Genomic DNA, 16,601 nt, shown 5'->3' on the forward strand with positions numbered 1-16,601 from the left:
TTCGATCTCATTATATTACTTTTCTTTTATAGCTTATTTAATATACATATTCAACAGTGCATTTATATCACTTACAAATAAACGTGTATAGATATATACACACCTGTGCACTTAATTTTTTTTGCAATAAGAAATTTATAATAAAAATAATTTCGAATACCACTATTTTAAAAGATTTATGGAGTCATCAGGGATCTGTTTATAAATGGGATTGAAAACACTGGCGAAAAAGCTCAATCTCACCATTTGGCTGTATCTGAAAGTTCAATGAAAACTAGATGGCAAACCCTTTAGAACTGGCCTAGATTTTTTTCTTGCTTAAGGACTTGTACAGATAGAGATCACTTTCCAGCCACCTACTTAGAAAAAGTCCTTTTGTAACAGCTTGAGAAGAAAATGGTTTCCTGGGGTTCTTAGGAAATGGGACTGCTACGAAGGAAGGATGCTAACGTCTTTAAAAAGGCAAGTTCTTTTTACATTGTAAATAAATGGGTGATTTTCATGATTTTTACCATTGCTTTGTTAAGTTGTCACCTATTTGGACACTCTCAACCTACAAATGGAGTTGAAACCCTGAGCATCATCCCGTATTCCAAGGCTCCGCAGGAACTCTTCTAATGCCGTGTATGATGGAAGATCAGACACGTCACAGTCAACTACAGAGGCAAGTGTTTTCCTAATGACCAGTTATCACCAAAGAAACTAAGTGTATCTACAGGCAGAGCATGATGTGGTGACAACTAATGTTTTAGTTTTAAAACTCTTCATGGCTGAGGCATCAAAGTCTGTTGTCATTAATAATGTAGTTCTGCAAATTATGTGAATTGATGGCACAGTTTTATTATGAATGTCAGGTTTAGGTTTAGGTCAGAACTTTAGTTTTACTTTTTTTTTTTTTTGAACCTAAATATCAGCATAGAAATTTGCTACATCCCTACCAGCTGAAACAAAAAGAAGAAAATAAAATTCTATTAATTTCAGAAACCTGGCAAATATGTTGTTTAAAGATAGGGTGAAACTTGATTTTTACTTGTAAGTCTGAGCATTCTTTAACTTGGTTTCCCCTCAAATAAAATGGGCAATGACTCTAGGTTGGATGACACCAGATTCATGAAGACTTGAGCTTTCCCAAGGGATGACATTTTCACTCCCTACAACTGGGAAAATCAACAGAAGTGTGAAATTGCTTCTCTGGGCCATAAGATAACAAAGGATCTGAGTTTATCTACCTTGATTACCACAGAATTAAATAAATTAAAAATAGCTTGGTTAGGAGACTGATAGGGAAATCCCCTGAGAAGGTCTCTTTTTATATGGGAATCTTTTGGTCATGAATGATGGCACTGTCATTGATTTATGACTCTTTGTTACTGAAATGAGCATGGCCAGGCCAGTTCTATCAGAAAGAAGGCAAACTACTTAATCATATTCATATCCTCTTGTCTGATTTTCAATTGGCTTCACTGCTTCTTTTTGCATTTGGTTTGGTTTGAACACCAGCCATCCCTCATGACCTAGGTTATAGAGGAAAAACAAAATGAGAGGCTTTATAGGAACTTGAACGTGGAATAGCTCTTTCCCTGTGCTCCAGTGGTGAGTAAAGTCAAAGTGAATCAGGAATAAACTCTGACAGCCAATGGGCAGGCCTCAAATTGGCCCTGAGCCATTCCATAGTCATTTTATAATTACATCTTCACATACAGCAGATTTACATGTGTTAAGATTCATTTAGAAATGGCACATGGGCACCTGCAATTTGGCATTCCAGTTAGAGCCCTAGTGTATCACACACTTGATTAATAAACTCTGAAGTGCTGAAATGATTCTGTGTCATTAATCATATTCTCTTCTACCTCTATATTACCTGAAATCATTAGAGGAGAAAGCCTGAAATGCAATTAGCTACCAGCATGTTAATGCAATGACTAGACTCTTAGCTCCAAACAAGCTAAAGAAAATAAGTGGGAAATTACACACTGTATCTGGTTTTTATTTCAGGAAGATTGTGCAGCAATCCTTCTTTAAAACATGGACATCTTATGAAAATCACCTTTTAATAATACCTAACAGAATTTATGACCAGACAGACAGATAGACAGTTTCACCTACTAGAATAAGCATCAGAAGAGCTCATTGCTTTCTGGAGAAGGAAGTCCCCAGTAGGAATTCAGTTTTTGCCTAACAGCTGAAAGGGATCGTGAAAAAGCAGTGAGTTCTTCAACATCATCAGTTATCTGATTCATATTTGCACATATGTAATTCACTCCATCAGTCAGTGCTTACCAGGCGATAATGCAGGCTTTTGAGGTATAGATCCATGTGTCTATTTTTCATTTAGATCGATTAGGCTTATAGTCTGGATGTTTAAAGAGATTGCAGCAAAATTCAGGACATATCTGGTACAAGACCATACAATGTACATCGGCTGGTCGATGGAGACTTCTTCCCTATCAGGAATGCACTGAATTATTGTATACCTAAGAATTGATGTCTACTTGAGAAACTATAAATGAGTATAGACTTTTACAAGGCAAAGGCAAAGAAAGAAGAAATCTTTCAAATAAGACAAGATAAATCACTATGAGTTCTGGATCATAATATTGAAAGGGATTTTAATATTCAGACTGAAGTTGGGAAGAGATATTTACTTTGAATCAAATAACTCTTCCACACATTATTTCTTATAATCTGAATAGTAAATCTTTCTATGTCAAGGATCCTGAAAGAGCAACCCTATTCCCTAACTTTCAAGAAGATGTGTTAGTGGAATTATTCCTTAAATGTTCTCCTGGCTAAACAGATCACCCAGCCTGCGATGCATCGGGCTACAGTTGCTTGGTATATATGTTGAATAACATGATGAAATATGTTGTTTTCTCCTATTTTTCCTATATTATTGAATTGGCCCTGGAAATTACTGAGGCTAAGGATGGAAAAATGCCATATTAGATATATACACACCAGTATTAGTCTGTTCTCATGTTGCTAATAAAGATATAACCAAGACTGGGTAATGTATAAAGGAAAGTTTAATTCACAGTTCCACGTGGCTGGGGAGGCCTCACAATTATGCAGAAGGTGAAAGGCACATGTTACACAGCGGCAGGCAAGAGAGAATGAGAATCAAGTGAAATGGGTTTCCCCTTATAAAACCATCAAATCTCCTGAGACTTATTCACTACCATGAGAACAGCATGTGGAAAACTGCCCCCATGATTCAATTATCTCCCACTAGGTCCCTCCCAATGCATGTAGGAATTATGGGAGGTACAGTTCAAAATGAGATTTGGGCGAGGACACAGCCAAACCATATTAACACCTCATGACGATACTCACAAAAACTCAGTAGTGTAGTCTTCTCTCATTACTTGTAAAGCAAAGGACTTGGGCCAGGCGACCTGTGAGATTGTGTCCAGTTGACATGCCCCAGGAATCTTCACTGAATGCACAGAGATAAAAATTCCACGAGCGCAAAGACTTTGGTAATCCTGTCCAGCACAATTTTTCAAAGGAAATTTACATCCATTACTTTACCTGTTTCCCACAGCAATCCTCTCAGGCAAGTGTATCAGAAACTGCTATCTTTATTTTGCAGAAGGGAAACCTGAAACTAGGAAGTGAAGGGAGTTTCCAAATCTCATACATCAGTGGCTAAGCCAGGACCCGAACCCATGTATGCCTGGCTGTTGTCTAGTGGGCACCACCATGAAACACACTGAGTTGTATCTTTGACCTAGAGCTACTGGTGTCCTGGGAAATGTTAAACAATCTGATTCCCGAATGAGTTTGGAAATGAATACACATCTATACACATAGAGTTGTATGTATACATATATGCATACACATTTATTATTGGTTTTACTGATATGAAGGATGTATAACACATTTACAAATAATAATAAAATTATGTAACAATTTTAAAGCTATATGTCATATAGCCATTGATTCCTGAAGAATGCCTTTACTGATCTCATTAGAATTTTGTATTTGAAGCCAAGCTATGGTTGCAGTTCAACTATGATTTGACAAATAGAGTTTCTTCCCAATCTACTAGCAATTTCCCAACAAATGTATGGTCATTACATTTGATGTGCTGTACTGTTAAATAATTTCTAACCCTTATATAATTATTTTAGTTAAACTGAAACCTTTTTTAGCTTCCACTAAGTCAACTTCCTATTTGTTGTGTTGGTTGATTTTGGTGTTGGAAATACTCCATGGCCAAGATCAAGCCACCAATGTGACATTACTGTACTCAGAGTTGGGATGAGATGCACAGTAATGCACTGTTACATAGTATTTCCATTCTAGAGATACAACTGACATAAATAAACTCAATACCATAGGTAATAATAAAATGTAATGAAATAATTAGGAAGTAATGAGTTTCAAACATTTATTACCTTTGACTTTAATATAAATTATTTTATTTTAAGCTTATATATCTTAAGTTTTAAAAATGACTGTGTTTAAAAACCAGTTTGAGTTTGCAACATTTCTGAAAAGTTAATAATTATTTTTTACAAAGACAGCCGTAGATACTTGGACATTTTTCACTTCCCAACTAATCCAATGCTTTTACAGCCCTAGGTATTGTAGAGTTCAGATGGAAATTTCTTTGCCCATTCTGAGGTATATTTAATCATAAGGTGATTGATATTTCATATGATATTTCTATGTTTGTGGTTATCATTGATGTGCAGCCAGATAATACGTGCAAATTTGGAATTGTTGAACTCTCTGATTGAGGTTCTATGAGCACACAATTGAAAATAATTGCATTTGCTTCCCCATTCTGCCATCATTCTGACCTAGGATCCTCTCCTCCTACCATATAGATAGACTTCCCAGCTTAGCTAGCTTCCTCTTTCCTGGTTCACTCTAGGCATCTGAAGAGTGGCTTTCTGACTTTCTACTTAATACCATTCTCAGCACCAGTCCTTCCCACCTGTCCAAGACCCTGGCACAGTACATGTATAAATGAAAGCTTATTCATCTCTACTCCTATTGCTATGCAAAATCACAAACAAAACCAATAAATACTAACGTGAAATATTGCATCAGTTGCATCTAATCGCAGCATTTTGATTACATAATGAAGTTGAGGTCTGTGGATGACTGAGAATAGAACAATAATTACAAAGAACAGCAGTTTCTCCTTTCACAGACCTATAGGCCATCCTCAGACAATAAGTCTCTTTCTAAAACTAAAGATTTGCCCACCACATCATACGGGTCCTGAAGCTCTATCTTCAATTCCCTTTCCTTTCAGAAATATCCAACAGCCAAGAGTGGTGAGGGGAGCTTACGTCTGTTTCTGTTTAGAAATGTACTGCCTGCAGTGGACAGGATTTTAAGATAGCCCTAACATTCTCATCCCTTTTGTACACACCTTGTGGAATCCTCTCCCCTTGAGTGAGTGAGGAACCGATGACTATGAGAGGATATTATTCCTGTGATTTGCTGCTAATCAGGTGACCTGAGTTAATTCAAAGAGATTATTCTGGGTGAGACTGACCTGATCAGAAGGCCCGTTAAAAGAAGGTGATGTGGAGTAGAAGGATGGTTACCAGAGGCTGCAAAGGGTGGTGGAGGACTTGGTCGGGGGTGAGGTGAGGTGGGGATGGTTAATGCATTCAAAACATAGAAAGAATGAATAATACATACTGTTTGATGGCACAACAGGGAGACTATAGTCAATAATAACTTAATTGTACATTTTTAAGTAACTAAAAGAGTGTAATTGGATTGTTCGTAACACAAAGGATAGATGCTTGAGGGGATGGATAGCCCGTTCTCCATGATGTGATTATTTCACATTGCACGCCTGTATCGAAACATCTCATGTACCTCATAAATATATACACCTACTGTGTACCCACAAAATTTAAAGAATACAGTTTTTTAAAGAAGGTGGTATGTCAGGATAACGTGTTCCTGTTGGCCTGGAAGAAAACAAACAGCCATGCTTTAACTACCTGTGAGGTCCATGTGGCACGATGTAGTGGGTAGCCTCAGGAGCTGAGAGAAGCCTCTGGCTAAGAACGAGCAAGAAAACAATGATATCAGTCACAGGGCTTCAAGGAAGTGAATTTTGCTAACAGCTGCTTGGAAAAAGATCCTGAGCCTCACATGAGAATTCCAACCTTGGTCAGAACCTTGATTTCAGTCTGGTGAAAACATGAGCAGAAGACTCAGCTAACAAGTGTTTGGACTCCTAACCCTGGAAACTATAAAATAATATATCTGTGTGATTTTAAGCCTCTACGCTTGGTTATGCATCAATAGAAAACTAATAAATTGTCTGAGGCTCCCACAAACCTTAACTCCTTTAATCCACCCATATGTCTCAGAAGTCCCAACTAAGCTTCAGTCTTGACACTCTCTTTCAATGGACCTAGTATTGCTTAGGTCTTTTTAATTATATCATCCTTAAATCAATAATAAAAAGTAATTTTAACACAATCTAAAATTATTTTTATGAGTGTATAATGCAATATAATCATGTGCAAGTACATAATATTTAGTGCAGCTTTAATCCAAAAGTAACTTTTGAAGGGGATAAAATATATTATAATATCTGACCACCATTCATTCATCTGTGAAGGGCCTATATGTGTTGAACACAAGATACTTACCTGCGACTGTTTCTAATCCCACTGTGGCATCTCCTAATGGCTGATGTGCTAGCTTCTCACATTTTGAACAAGTGTGCACTGAATGTCATCCCCTCTTTTTAACTAGAGGGCATCGGTGCTGTGACTAAATTCTCCCCTCTCTCATGATCATCATTTACTCCCTCTTCTCTGCATACTTTTTATTAATATATAAGCATATTATTTTTCTCCTATCTTCATAAAAATTCTTCTCTTTTCAACCCTTTCAGCTACCACCCTTTTCCCATAAACTGAAACTGCCCAGAAGAGTTGGCTAAATTTTCTACAATTCTTTCACTTTCATTCTTCTTCCTGCATATACATCAGTCAGACTTCCATCCCCAATATCTCACCCCATCTACTCTTAACAAGAGCTCCAGTCCTCAATCTGAGTTAGTGGTATTTGACCAACTTAATTACTCCCTTCCCCTGGGAAACCTTTCTTCACGTGGCTTCCTGCACACGACTCTCTCCCAGTGTTTCCCTTCCCATTGACTCTTATTTCTCAGCCTCCTAAGCTGATTCCTCTTCCTTTCCTTAACTTCTAATATTAGGCTTATTCGAAGTTTCAGATTTTGGGTGACTACTTTTTACCTACACTTGGTGATCTTATTAATTCTACTCTGATGACTCAAGTTTGTATCTTTATGGCTCTCACCTCTGAATTGTGGACTTGTGTATTCTCATGTTCTATTACTTATAGATACCAGTATTGAAAAGTTTGATAGTAACCTCAAACTTCATGTACCTAAAATTACACTTTTGCTTTTCCTTCTAAACCTAAATTTCCTGTGGTCTTTCCCATTTTGTCATATAGCATCTCAATCATTCTAGGTTCACAGGCAAAAAAGAAAAGAAAAGAAAAGAAAAGAAAAGAAAAAGTCACCTTGGCTTCTTGGCTCATTTTTCTTTTTTTAATGTGCACATAGAATCTGCTAGAGAATCCTGATTGCTACCTCCAAAATGTATCCAGAATCTGATCTCCTATCAACGCGTACACTGTCACCATTCCGTTTCAAGTGATGATCATTGTCACAGTGGTCTTCAAGGTGATTTTCAGTTTCTGCCTTCATCTTCCTACAACTTATTGTCAAACACAGTAACCGAAAACAAATCTTTAAAAACATAATTTGAATGATTTTATCGTTAATGTTCTCCAACATTTCTTATCTCCATTAAGATAAAAGTCAAAATCATTAAAACGGGCCCTATTGCAATAGCTCAACAGGATTGCTTCCCACCCATGTATTTTACTGTCTCAGACCTCCTCCTTTTCTGTTATTCTTCCCTCCTTTCTGGTCACTGCACTCTTCGCTCTGCCTTGCTGTTCCCTATGCCTGGAACATTCTGTCCTCGTATCTGTTTATTTCCTTCAGATCTTTCCTTTCTTCTCACGGAGGATTTTACTATCCATTCTTTTTTAATTGTAATCATTCACTACACCCTGACACCTCTTCTCCTCTCTTGCTTTATTATTTCCATACGTAGCACAATCTGACAGGCTAAAACTGTAATTCATTTATTTATGGACTGTCCCCTCACCCACATTAAATAAAAAGCTCCTTCAGAGCAGGTATTTTAGCCTATTCAGTTAACTGTATATCCCCAACATGTAAAAAGGAGTTGGCACATGGTAGGTGCTCAGCAAATATTTGGACTTTCCTTAATAGCTACAAATTATAACTTATCACAAATTATTGCAATTTAGAAACACTGGATTCTAATGAATTCATAATTTACAAGTGATCTTTCAATTAACACTTAGCCTTTTAATTAATAAATGGAGGTCATGTTGAAAACTGATCTCTGAAAACACCCCTGAATCTCATCTTATCAACATTGTTATTAGAAAATAGGATAGGCCAGGCGTGGTGGCTCACACGTGTAATCCCAGCACTTTGGGAGGCCGAGGAGGATGGATCATGAGGTCAGGAGTTCAAGACCAGCCTGACCAAGATGATGAAACCCGGTCTCTTAAAAAAAAAAAAAAAAGGTGGGGGGGAGGGGGAAAAGAAAAGGCATGGTGGCAGGCACCCATAATCCCAGCTACTTGGGAGGCTGAGGCAGAGAATTGCTTGAACCTGGGAGGCAGAAGTTGCAGTGAGCTGAGATCATGCCACTGTACTCCAGCCTGAGCAACAGAATGAGACTTCATCTAAAGAAAAAAAAAAAGAAAAGAAAATAGGATAAATACATAAAATTCAAAAATTATCAATCACACAAACCAAAAAAGTTATCATAGTAAAAATTGTTGATGATTTATTCATACTCTATTAATCTCTTCTTTCTTCCCAACACAGGCACCACTTTATTCAAAGAACCATGACTCTATTCTTGCCTACAGATGTGGCTATAATTAGTCTAAGAAAGATTCTATTTCTTTGCCAGAGATGTTCCAAAATGGGCATATCATCCTAATCTAATCAGTGAGACATTGGATGAGATTTGCTGGAAGCTTCTAGGAAAACCTTTAATTCTTAAGGGAGAGCCATAGAAAGCTTCTCTTGTCTTCCTGTATGTGATCAAGAAAGCAATAGCTCTGATTTTACTTGGCAGCTGCCATAGAATCATGAGAGACATTATTTCATGACTAATCTATAGAAAGCACATCGGAGAGGAAGAATAAACCTGAAACTCTGATGACAGTGTTAAACTCCTGGATCAATAAATTTTGAAGTTCACTCAGCCTCTACCTTAATGAACTAATAAGTTTCCTCATTTTAGTAAGTTTTACAGAGATAGTTGTTGTCTGGAGCTAAAGGCATTCTAATTGTGAGAGCTAAAATATAAGCTATCAGAGAAAACTCTGAAAAATTTCTAACACGTCAGTATTATGGGACAAAATTCACAGAAGCAAATTTAGCAAGCAATCTAAATTTCAACATACACATTACCAATCAGTTACCTAAAGGTAGGAGTGACCAGACTTAATAGCATTCATGTCAAAAGCATTTAACAGCTTTTATTGATGTAAACTGAATATAAGCCAGAAAAGAGATGCAACTGTAATAAATTCAGCTATAATCTAAGGCCAAATTAATAGAAATATAATCAATACAGAATAATTTCTGGGTCTTCATAATTCAGGCACAGGGCAATACTTCATTGGAAAGTAAATTTTAAAAATAAAAATCATCAAACAATTAAAAGTGATTTAAAGGAAACCCAGTCCTCTCATGTACCTTTGCATTTAAACATTGGAAGGGATTCATTTCAAATAAAGTAAGTATTTCCTAAAGTCATATTCTCCTCATATCTCTCTTGCTAAACCTCTTTGAGTCTTTACCTGCTTAGAAGTCTCTATGCCTTTTCCCTCTTATTCTCATTTCTAATTTGCATTCTACATTCCTCAGTGTCTCTCTTAATTCTCCCTCTCTCCTTTCCTACTCCTATATTATTATTCTCATTTTCTATTTATTAGTAATTCAATGTTTTCAATAAAAAACCTCTCACCATTGAAGATACTTAGGTTAGATTATGTCTCCTCCATCTCCTCTCTACTGATTAGTTTTATTAATACAATAAAATTCTTTACTGACAAGAAAGAGGGAAATGTGGAAAAAGTTTGTCAAAATAGATGGGAAAACCAGCATGAATATTCAGATCTAGATAGCTTTGAGAACTATTTCAATAATATTCAGCTTAAGGGATGGTAATTTCTTCATATCCTGAGCCTATAATGTTTCCTTTGGAGTATATAGTATTCCATTTTCAATATCATATCTTAACAGGGATATTAAAATATTAGTGAATCTTTAAGACAAAATGATGTGATGTTATATCGCATGTTTAATAAGAAATGATGGAAGACACTGGAAAAACTTGCTTTAGAAAAGTGCTTTGTGTTAAGAGTTTTCTGCCATACTGAAAATCTTCTGTGGTGTTCAGTATTGTAGCTGTTAGTATCAAGTGCGTATTGTACTCTTTAAATATGGCCACTGTGACTTTAAAATCGGATTTAATTTTATTTCATTTACACTTACATGGAAATAACCACTATATCACTCAGAGTTTCACCAGAGAAACAATACAGTAGGATATCTATCTATCTATCTATCTATCTATCTATCATCTATCTATGTATCTGTATCTATCTATCTATCCATCTTCATATGTATGTATCTATCTATATCTATCTATACATCTATCCATCTATGTATGTATGTATGTATGTATCTATCCATCTATCTATGCATCTATCCATCTATCCACCTATGTATGTATGTATGTATCTAGCTGTCTATCTATCTATCTATCTATCTATCTATCTATCTATCTATCTATCTATCGATGCATCTATCCATCTATCCACCTATGTATGTATGTATGTATGTATGTATCTAGCTGTCTGTCTGTCTATCTATCTATCTATCTATCTATCTATCTATCTATCTATCTGTCTATCTATCTATCTAGAGATTTATTGCAAGGAATTGGCCTACATGATCATTGGGGACTGGCTAGGCAAGTTAAAAACCTATAAAGAAGGGCTGTTTGGAACCTTCTGGGCAGGGGTTAAAGCTGCATTCCGCAGGCACAATCTCTTCTTCTTCAGGGAAATCTCATTTCTGCTCTTCAAACCTTTCAACTGATTACATGAGGCCCAAACATATTATCCAAGATAATCTCCCTAATGTTAACCATATCTGCAAAATACTTTTACAGTAACACCTAGATTAGTGTTTGATTGAATAACTGGGAGCTAAAACCTAACTAAATTAGCACATAAAACTAACCATCATAGCCACATAGGCTGGTGTCTACCATATTGGAGAGTGTGGGTCTAAAAAAAAGGAAAATTAGGTTGGGCATGACAGATGATACCACATATTAAAATAATAGTGATAAAAATTGGGAACAGCTTTATAACTATGTTCTGATAGTGGATTGGATGCACAAACCTAAAGATTGAAACTTCCTCTTTAAATTATTGAGAGAAAGAACTAATAGTCTAAAATATCCAAAATTATAATAGATTACCTGGCAAAATATTGAGCCCCTGGTTCCCAGGATTCAGAATGAGTGATTATAGGAAGAATTTTTTTACCCGGTATGGAATGGCTACCTGTCTTGGATGTTGAAGAAGGAGTTCTTTTAATGGCCTGGCTTGAGCTATAACATTTTAAGACTCCATAATTTTCAGAGGTATAGAATCAAAAATCTTGAATATATATAGGCAGACTTCCAACCAAGAAGTTACATGAGGGAAAAATTTGAAATATGACTTTTTTGGCATGCCTCTTTAGATGAGAGGTTTGGGATAAACGTTTGTGAAACAAGGCAAGATATATAATAAAGCGATGATATGATATTTCAAAGTTGAACATTGAAAATGACTTACTTTCACTCTTACCTCAAAGCATGACACAGCACAATGAGATTGGTTAGTTTGGTAAGAAAGTCAATTTTGCAATCAAACTTAGACTAAGCTGAAATTGAAAGTATTATTTTTTTCTATAAATTGTAACAACAGCACACACAAAATGATGCTATAAAGTTTGCCTTAGTGCCCTGAAATTCTTTCACTTTTGCTTCTTGTAATTTTGTCACCATTTTCCACATAAAACAAGCAAAATTCTAATTCTTCTTGTCTTGATAAATCTTTTCTCAAGAAAGAACTTGAAACTCATCCATATACCAAACAGATGTGACTAATAATAGATTAAAATGTAATATTTTCTCTGCAATTTCAAGGTTTGAGATATTGAAATCTAATTCTTTTGTTTTATAAATGATAATGTAGTGAGGTTCAGTAAAGAAAAATACATGGTGTATCTAAGATTAGGCAGTTGTTTACTAGTTGAGCCAGGGCTGGGACATAGGCCCCCCACTCACCATACCGTGTGCCCTTTCAACTACAATAGCTTTTAAGGTGATTATGTTATATCAGAGATTAAAAAATACAAGTGAATAAATCCTCTTTCAAAAATGTAGGTCTTTAGCAAGCAGGCAAGGCCTACATTTTAGGAAGGAAGCATCTGGGCATGGAGTGAATCATCCTCTTGCTCCTGCCATCGCACTATGCTGGATAGTTACTTCTTTCTTAAGTTACATCTGTGAATCAAAATAGATGTACACAAACAGGTTTTTCCACCAATTTTCTGTACTGCCTAGTTTGGTAGTTGGTAGGATAGGCTGGTTGGAGGAGTGAGGGTGGGGGAGCTCCTCAGTGGAGATTGAAACATCCACAGTTAAGCAATGGTGGAAAGATGCAGGAAATTGGCAATACTCAAGCCATTCTACAGAAATCCAAATTATGATACTTGGGGGATGGAGATTAGGTGATTTTTTTTTTGTTTGTTCTTGCTCCAAATGAAGAGGTAAATCCAAATGCTGAAATATCAACAGGGACAGGCTTGTGTCCAGAAAACCCTGTTCAGGCTGGATTAGAATTCAAAGCCACAGGAAATCTTGGGGAGTGTGTAAAGGGCTATTTAGTAGGCAGTGTTCCCTAGAGTGTGTAAGACAGCCAAAGTTGTTCAGTTTATACTTCATCAGGAATTACCTCCTGTGTTCTCATGCTTATAGCTATAGAATATTTTCTTCTCTTTCTTTCTTTTTTTAATTATTATTATACTTTAAGTTCTAGGGTACATGTGCATAACGTGCAGGTTTGTTACATATGTATACTTGTGCCATGTTGGTGTGCTGCACCCATCAACTCGTCAGCACCCATCAACTCGTCATTTACATCAGGTATAACTCCCAATGCAATCCCTCCCCCTTCCCCCCTCTCCATGATAGGCCCCGGTGTGTGATGTTTTCCTTCCTGAGTCCAAATGATCTCATTGTTCAGTTCCCATCTATGAGTGAGAACATGTGGTATTTGGTTTTCTGTTCTTGCGATAGTTTGCTGAGAATGATGGTTTCCAGCTGCATCCATGTCCCTATGAAGGACACAAACTCATCCTTTTTTATGGCTGCATAGTATTCTATGGTGTAGATGTGCCACATTTTCTTAATCCAGTCTGTCACTGATGGACATTTGGGTTGATTCCAAGTCTTTGCAATTGTGAATAGTGCTGCAATAAACATACATGTGCATGTGTCTTTGTAGCAGCATGATTTATAATCCTTTGGGTATATACCCAGTAATGGGATGGCTGGGTCATATGGCACTTCTAGTTCTAGATCTTTGAGGTATCGCCATACTGTGTTCCACAATGGTTGAACTAGTTTACAATCCCACCAACAGTGTAAAAGTGTTCCTATTTCTCCACATCCTCTCCAGCACCTGATTTTTTAATGATTGGCATTCTAACTGGTGTGAGATGGTATCTCATTGTGGTTTTGATTTGCATTTCTCTGATGGCCAGTGATGATGAGCATTTTTTCATGTGTCTGTTTGCTGTATGAATGTCTTCTTTTGAGAAATGTCTGTTCATATCATTTGCCCACTTTTTGATGGGGTTGTTTGTCTTTTTCTCATAAATTTGTTTGAGTTCTTTGTAGGTTCTGGATATTAGCCCTTTGTCAGATGAGTAGATTGAAAAAATTTTCTCCCATTCTGTAGGTTGCCTGTTCACTCTGATGGTAGTTTCTTTTGCTGTGCAGAAGCTCTTTAGTTTAATGAGATCCCATTTGTCAATTTTGGCTTTTGTTGCCATTGCTTTTGGTGTTTTAGACATGAAGTCCTTGCCCATGCCTATGTCCTGAATGGTATTACCTAGGTTTTCTTCTAGGGTTTTTATGGTATTAGGTCTAACATTTAAGTCTCTAATCCATCTCAAATTAATTTTCGTATAAGGAGTAAGGAAAGGATCCAGTTTTAGCTTTCTACTTATGGCTAGCCAATTTTCCCAGCACCATTTATTAAATAGGGAATCCTTTCCCCGTTTCTTGTTTCTCCCAGGTTTGTCAAAGATCAGATGGCTGTAGATGTGTGGTATTATTTCTGAGGACTCTGTTCTGTTCCATTGGTCTATATCTCTGTTTTGGTACCAGTACCATGCTGTTTTGGTTACTGTAGCCTTGTAGTATAGTTTGAAGTCAGGTAGCATGATGCCTCCAGCTTTGTTCTTTTGACTTAGGATTGTCTTGGAGATGTGGGCTCTTTTTTGGTTCCATATGAACTTTAAAGCAGTTTTCCAATTCTGTGAAGAAACTCATTAGCTTGATGGGGATGGCATTGAATCTATAAATTACCTTGGGCAGTATGGCCATTTTCACGATATTGATTCTTCCTATCCACGAACATGGTATGTTCTTCCATTTGTTTGTGTCCTCTTTTATTTCACTGAGCAGTGGTTTGTAGTTCTCCTTGAAGAGGTCCTTTACATCCCTTGTAAGTTGGATTCCTAGGTATTTTATTCTCTTTGAAGCAATTGTGAATAGAAGTTCATTCATGATTTGGCTCTCTGTTTGTCTGTTACCAGTGTATAAGAATGCTTGTGATTTTTGCACATTAATTTTGTATCCTGAGACTTTGCTGAAGTTTCTCCAAGCCCAGATGGATTCACTGCTGAATTCTACCAGAGGTACAAGGAGGAGCTGGTACCATCCCTTATGAAACTATTCCAATCAATAGAAAAAGAGGGAATCCTCCCTAACTCATTTTATGAGGCCAACATCATCCTGATACCAAAGCCTGGCAGAGACACAACAAAAAAAGAGAATTTTAGACCGATATCCCTGATGAACATCGATGCAAAAATCCTCAATAAAATACTGGCAAGCCGGATCCAGCAGCACATCAAAAAGCTTATCCAGCATGATCAAGTGGGCTTCATCCCTGGGATGCAAGGCTGGTTCAACATATACAAATCAATAAACATAATCCAGCATATAAACAGAACCAAAGACAAAAACCACATGATTATTTCAATAGATGCAGAAAAGGCCTTCGATAAAATTCAACAGCCCTTCGTGCTAAAAACTCCCAATAAATTCGGTATTGATGGAACGTATCTCAAAATAATAAGAGCTATTTATGACAAACCCACAGCCAATATCATACTGAATGGGAAAAAACTGGAAAAATTCCCTTTGAAAACTGGCACAAGACAGGGATGCCCTCTCTCACCACTCCTATTCAACATAGTGTTGGAAGTTCTGGCTAGGGCAATCAGGGAAGAGAAAGAAATAAAGGGTATTCAGTTAGGAAAAGAAGAAGTCAAATTGTCCCTGTTTGCAGATGACATGATTGTATATTTAGAAAACCCAATTGTCTCAGCCCAAAATCTCCTTAAGCTGATAAGAATCTTCTCTTTCTTTTTTCTTTACTCCCTCTCTCCCTTTCTGCCTCCCTCCCAACCCCATTTCCTTCCTTCTGTCCTTCCCTACCTCTCTCTCTTCCTTCTCTCCTTCCTTCTTTCCATCATTCCTTTTGCTTTAAGGGTTTCTGTATCTACTATGGAGGTATATAATTATACACAGACACACAGACATATATACACAAATATCACACACACACATGCACACACATACAATCTTACAAGTGGAATAGAAAAATACAAGTAAGGACTAAAGAGAAGAGACTAAAATCTTACTTCATACTATCCATGCTTCCACCTTAATTTAACTTCTTTTAGAGCTCCTGTTTTCATAGCAAATACTTTCTCTATGAAACTGATCGTTGTCTATAGCTTGGGGTTCTCAGATTTTATTCTACGACTTGTACCCAAAACCTGTCCAATCCTGGGACAAGCCTCTTGACATTCTGATGTCCTGTACTCTCTTGAGTTCATATTAGGGGCAATCGGGAGGAGGTGTATAAAAGAATCTAGGAATATGCAGATACATTTCTAATAAACACATTGCTACTTTATAAAAACAAATTTCACTTTACATCTGAGGATGATGCACTTATATATAGAATAATTTCTTTCCTCACTAATTGGTAGGTCAAAATATCCCAGATATTTGATTTACATTTGGGAAATGTAAAATACATTAACATATTTAGAATCTATTTGTTTAACTTAGCATTTTCTAAACTGAATGCTC

This window comes from Chlorocebus sabaeus, chromosome 8, assembly GCF_047675955.1.
Source record: "Chlorocebus sabaeus isolate Y175 chromosome 8, mChlSab1.0.hap1, whole genome shotgun sequence".
Lineage (NCBI taxonomy): Eukaryota > Metazoa > Chordata > Mammalia > Primates > Cercopithecidae > Chlorocebus > Chlorocebus sabaeus.